The 6512-nt window shown below is 46.1% G+C and overlaps 1 protein-coding gene across 1 annotated transcript in view; it reads right to left on the bottom strand.

The window, feature by feature from the left end:
- Positions 1 to 5128, bottom strand: part of GREM2 (gremlin 2, DAN family BMP antagonist) — a 47458-nt gene extending 42330 nt beyond the window's left edge. The window contains exon 1 of the mRNA XM_048937770.1: positions 4491 to 5128. The gene's annotated coding sequence lies outside the window, so the exon portion shown is untranslated. The remainder of the gene's footprint in view (positions 1 to 4490) is intronic.
- Positions 5129 to 6512: the final 1384 nt, after the last annotated feature.

A 6512-nucleotide genomic window follows, 5' to 3' on the forward strand; every position in this document is an offset into this window, starting at 1 on the left:
TCTAAAGAGGAGTTAAAAATTTAGGAAATTTCTAAGATTTATTACTGTTAAATACACAGTCTGATGTTATATTTGTGCACTGCCCATCACACTCAATAAAAACAGTTTCCAAAATGAAATTTGGAGGGTAAATGCTGTATTTTCCTTTGCCAGCGTACTTTTCTTCTCCCACTTACTTAACACAAAATAGGCAGAAATAAAATCTTTATAAGACTTTCTGTATTCGAATGTATCACCACTTTAATTTCCTCCTAGTTTTTTCAAATACTCACTTCCATGACTTTAAAACTGTCCAAAATGAGAAAATTTTACCTTTTTGTTTCTATAAAGACTCTTATAGTAAAGATGGTAGCATGCGTATTTCTATACATAATATACATTTACAATATAATTCCGTATGTCAGTTTAGCCTCTAAAAATCTGACCCTTATGACTAACCTGAAGTATTCTGCTATAGTTATTACATACATTATAGAGAAAGAAAGAAAAAAAAGAATAAAAGTATAAAAAAAAAAGTTGTACACAGAGCTGTACCCAGAATGGAAAATGAATGTGAAAAATAGATGCTGTGAGGTATCTTTTTGACGAAGACAGGTGACAGGTAAGACTACCATGGTTGTACCACACTGGATATTGAAAAATAGATTGCCCCATGTTGTAAAGATCTGGAGCAAGACACATTTTTGTGGTCTGTTTCCCTTTCTGAAGCAGGCATCAAAAATCTTCTTGAAACAAACAAACAAACGGTAATAAAAGGCTTAGTGCACCAAGAACGAGAAATACCATGTTTTCAAAGTGGCATACCCATAACCTAGGCAACTCATCTTAAAGTCTATCTGTGCTTCATCCCACAAAGCAGCTGTGTATAAGAATAAAGTTAGGAGTAGACAACGTCTAGTAATACAGTCATCAAGAAAGGAAAAAAACAAATCTTGTTTTTGAAATCATTTTGAATAGAACAACGTTTTTTGCTTTTGAAAGTGCTTTTTGAGCAGTCACAGCAATATAGAACTAGGTGGGCATATACAGCATTCATACTATCCACATACAACCCTGCAAACTACGTTATGAACTCTGTGAACACAGTAAGCGTGAAACTAAAGTGTGAATAAGACTGATTTTTGCAGCAGTGACAATGATCTTACAACCCACTGAAAGGAACTGCTTTAGCATGAGAGGCTGGACTCTATGATCCCCAGAGGTCCCTTCCAACCCCCATGGTTCTGTGATTCTGCTACTGACCAGAAATTATCTGAGCCCCTAATAGTTCCAGTAATGTATTTTCTAGCCAGAAATGCTTTCATGCAAAAGATAACGGTAATGGTTTATTATTTTTTAAAAAACATCTTTTTTTTTCTTATTTAAAATAATTTTCACAAAAGCAGCAAGCTAAGGGGGTACAAGAAAGTGCAAGCAGTCAGCCAAATCACCGACCAGAGAAATGTTTTCAGCTTTAAAGTGAGAAATGCACACAAAAATGTTTTAGAGCTTTTTAACCAGCATCTGTTTCTAAAACTCTATCCGGGCAGCTCGCACTCTCACCTGCCTAGGCTGCAGGCATTGCCCCTTCCATAGAGTGTGCTCCTGGGGTGCTATGGGAAGCACAGTCAGCCGGCACACTGCACCCATGGAATGCAGAGCAGCAGCGCTACGCGACAGTTTTCAAGTTTCGGGCCAATATTTTTCACCACTCCCAGATGACACGAGGAACATAAACACAGCCTTGCGAACCATCACACACACCGCGGCTACAGCCAACGCGGGCAAACAAGCACAGTGGGGCACTGGTTGTCCTTTTTTAAGCACAACGGCTGTGTTCGCATTCAGCAGGCAAGCTCAAGCCTGCGTTATCCAAAGTTCTCACTCTAAAAGTAGTCTGCAATCGCATACCAGACTGTTACAAAACAAAACCAAACCAAAACACCTCTCCGTCTGTGGAGATCTCAGTGAGTACAAGCACAACCAGGGGTACAAGCTGGCTGCAGGGCCATGATCTCCTGGGCCAGAGCAGCCCCTCAATAACACTTCTGCAGCAGTGGTGCGAAGATCAGGGAACAGTCAAGGCCCTGGAAGTACTGCCTGCCTCAAACTGGGCTGTGCACCAGCACTGCATGCTGCAAATCAAATGCGTCTATGTTAGCAACAGATCGGCCCAACAGGAACACATGGAATACAAGTGTGGGAAACTTTGTACCAATGCTAAATGCATTTTGTAGGGTTTTACTTCAGGCTAGCACTGGTCTAGTCCCACAGACGGAATTTCCAACAATGACTCAAGACTCTAGCACATCCTCCAGTTTAGATTCATCCTAAAGGAATCCAGCTGGCCCACCATGAGGTATATGGAGATGGACAGTAAGTGGGAACAACTGGGAGACTGGCGTCAAAGAGCCCTCCTGATAGGAACCACAATCCTAATATAAATGCACAGCCACGCCTATCAGCATCTGGGAGAGTGAAGGGAAAGAACTCAGTGTGCAGCGCTTGAGAGGCTCTTCGGGTGTCAGGAAATCTGCACAGTGACTTCAGCAACTCAGCTTGACTGCCCTACATGCAGCGCCGCTAAATTTACATTGAAACCGTTCTAATGCAAGCATCCAATCATGGTACATTGGGATTTGTCTTCTACCACGATTATCAAGAAAATCGCAGCAGGACAAAGCTATTTGCTACCAAAGGGATTGATCTGCATATCCTTGATTTACACTCACATAAGCATTGACAAACGATGACCAAAAACCATCAATTTCCAAAGGACAGGGTATACCTGCATAGTTCAACTGGCAATTCAGACTGTTTTTTGCCATCACCTGATACTATGGAAAGAAACAAAATTCCCCTCAGATTAATTCTTCACCTTCCCATGCCTTTGTTCTATTCCACACTGTAGGAGTGTCTCGTGAAAGCACAGTCTATTCAAGAGACAAACAAAAAGCAAATAGATCAGCTAGACCAGCCGCTCAACATCCAGAGATAGAGGCGTTCATTTTGGTGCCACCCTTTCAGAGCCCCTCTGATGCTGCTCACTGGCCTTATACCACTCCTGGTCCTGCTCAGATACTGAGCAACCCTCACTGCTATGGGCACGCTTCCTTCAGGCACAGAGCTCTGTGTGTGCACAGGAGGTGCAAAAAGCAAAATGCCACAGCCAGACTGTCTTTCCTTCCACAACACATTGAGCAAATAGGTCCATCCTCTGCAGCTTTATAGTGATCACACACAGCTCTTCAGAACTTAGGACTTCACTTCTTGGATGATGGCAGTGCGTTGCAGACTGTGCGACAAAACTGAGGAAAGGTGCTTTGCTCAGAGCCTGCACACCAAGACAGAACACTGATTCTTGGCAGAAACCAGACTGCCTCTATTACATTATTTTGTCAAGGCTCTGTTTTCTAATCCTAGAATATTAACGTTCCTCCTTAGCATTTGGAAAGGCCAGCCTGAAAGTTATGCACCAAAGTTACCAAGTGAAGCATCTGCATAAGAAAAATCTCTCAGGCACGTATTTCAGGTGACACACATTTCTTGGAGTTTACACAACAGATTTATCTCCTGACAGCAGTGTCTGCATTGCATCAGTGCTGGTGGGCAGCAAGGACTCTGTGCTCACGCTCGTTTCTCTCTGCTTTAGCACTAAGCAGCCCAGAAGCAGCCTCAGCACCGGCATGACCCAGGCAGGCAACTCCTGCACCTGTTACCTGGGGACTCCTGCAGGATTTTGAACTGGGGTTGTCCTTGGGGAGCGTCTGCCTCAGTCACTGCTAAGACCGATGCCCACCTGATGGCACTCATTGGGCTCTCATCCAATTCATTTCGCCTCTTTTGTAAAAGGAGAGGTTAAACTTGTTATGGGCTGTTAATTTCATCCTCAAAAACTCCACCAAAGTTATATAATCCCTTTCACAATAGTGTGCTAAAAATAAGAGTCGTTCAGCCAAATGCCAGTGCAATTTTTTTATGGGACCTGTGACTCCAATTCTGCAAGAGCGCTTATTTCCTTAGCTCTTGCAGAAAGTCAAGCATGGTATGACGATAATCATCATCTGCAGGATAAGAAAGTGGCTCCCATGTATTTTCACCCTCCCGTGTATTTTCAACTCCTGACTTAAAGCAGTGCTGGATCAGATCCCTCGGAGGGAGGGGGGGGGGGGGGGGGCGGTTCATAACTGCAAACCATCATTAACCCAAAGCAAAGAAAGAAAGGTACAAAGGGGCACAGCTCTCACGCACGCACGCGCTGCCATACTCCCGGCCCGGGGGGCTCCGGCCCTGCAGGTACCTGGGGCAGCCAAGGGAGCCGCCTCTAGGGTTGCTGTGCGCGGAGCCGCCCCGCGGGCGGGCAGCTCCCTCCGGGACGCGGCGCTGCCGACGCCGCCGCCGCCGCGCGGAGACGCGCTGTCAGCTCTCGGGGCCCTGCGCCCTGCCCTACAGCCGGCACAGGGAGAGAAGGGAAGGAGGAAAGCGAGCGGCCGCCACCGGTCACCCCGTACCTGCGGTGAGGCGAGGAAGGGTCCGCAGCGCGCTCCGTCCTGCCGGCTATAGGTCCAAAGGCGGGGTGGAGCGGGGTCGCGGTCCTCGCCCGCTGGCGGTGGTGCGAAGTCCTCGCTCTCTGCAGATGCCCATAGGCGCCCGGTGGGAGAGCGCGGTGCTGGGAGAGAGCGAGGCGGCTCGGCCGGGTCCCGGCTGCGGAGGGGAGCTCGGCACTGACTCCTCTCAGCCGCTGCCCGAGAAGAGGATCAAGCCCCAGCTTTCGATTGGCTCCGGTGGCCAAACAGCTCGCACCAGCCTCCTGCCCGCCCGCCGCCCGCCTCCCCGCGCCGCAGCCGCACACGCTCCGCTCCCGCCGCTCCTCTCCCGCTGTCGGACGCAGCCCCGGCCTTCTCACCCCCTTCGCCCCACCAGGACGCCCGGTCCAGGAGCTATTGTTCAGGCGAGGACGTTCTCGCGTCCCAGGTCCTACGGAAAACACTCGTTCCGTCCGCTGGCTGAAGGACCTGAAGCTTTAAGCGTTTGTGACACTCTGTGTCACGCTCAATATTCAGCCACGTTTGTTCTCAGAACGTTTTCTCAAATATCCCCGGCTAGTCAAATTAAAAGCATGCAGAGCCTGATCACCTGAGGGCTGAATCGGATGTGGGACAAAGCATTCTTTGCCTCAGTTCAGTTTGCTTTTCTTACACTGTTTGGGTTCCTTGCCCCTTTCTTGGTTAAATCCACGTCAACTCACAGCGTGCACAGCAAATAGAACCAGGATGCTCAGCCTCCTCTTCCCACATCTACAGTTACTAAATCATAGCAACTCTGACTGTCATTTCTCGGTGCATCTGGGCTGCTGGTGTTCTATTTGCTTGGGCTGACTTCAGTGGCTTCTAAAAAAAGGAGTTTCTCTCTCACAGACATGCAGCTGTGTGAAGCCAAATCAGACCTGTCTTCTGGGGGAAACGACAGTCCCTTGGTTGCAGCGTGACCCTCTGTTTAAACAAGAAGACGGCTCAATGGGATAAATGGGCCCTTTGGGTTTTCTCGGCACAGGAAGATGTTGTAATCTTTCCAGTAAACGTGTTGGCAAAATTGCTTATTAAAAATCAGGAAGAACAAAAATTATCAGTTGTAACAGATGTGCTCGTAATTAATGTAATGATCTGCATCTGAGAGATGCTGTTAAGTAGTGTTGGTATATCAGGTGCCCTCAAAAGTCAGCATTTATTCACATTTAGTGTTGTGGCATTTGAAACACAGAGGATGGAGTTACTGAGATATTCCTGTATTGCAGCATATATATGTTTTTAAATGGTAACTTCCCCAACATTTCAAGTAGATTCTGTGGATTTGGGCTATTTTTTTGTTGGTTGCTTTGGGGTGTTTTGTTTCCTTTTTTTCATAAGGTTGGCTCCTATTTCTCCCTCTCTAGAAAAAGTGTGCATGCAGATCTAGTTAACAAAATGGTTTTGTTTATTTTTTTTTCAGGGAGAAGTCAGAAAAATGAGAACAGAAATATTGAGAAATATACAAAAACAAAGATATTTGGAAATATCCGTACTTGTGGTATAGTCATTCCTTATGTTACCAGCTCTGGTAGTGGAAATGTCCCTCGGTGAATTCAGTGGTTCTATACCTCTGGAACATGAGAGTAACAAAACAAATAAATAAATTTTATGTTTCTTTATTACTATACGTGCTTCCTTCATATATTTCCTATTTATTTTTTGCTGAGATAAATGAAATTGCTGGCTTAGAGACCACATAACAACCCTTGGCCCAGTGGGTTCAGCCCCAGCTGCCACAGCAGCTCCCTGACCCCACCAACACCTCCACAGCAGGCACATTTCTTCCTGCATCTTCTTGACCCATTCTCCTGCCTTATTTCCATCAGAATTTCCCATGTCAAAGAGTGATTCCTACTTTCACACTGTCTCTTTTCTTGGAAGAGTCCTATATGTAATATAGAATTGCTGCTTCCCATAGCCCATTCTCAACGTTGCATTTGTCTCCTTCTATTTCAGTTCAGATTC

Source organism: Lagopus muta, chromosome 2 (assembly GCF_023343835.1).
Source record: "Lagopus muta isolate bLagMut1 chromosome 2, bLagMut1 primary, whole genome shotgun sequence".
Taxonomy (NCBI): domain Eukaryota; kingdom Metazoa; phylum Chordata; class Aves; order Galliformes; family Phasianidae; genus Lagopus; species Lagopus muta.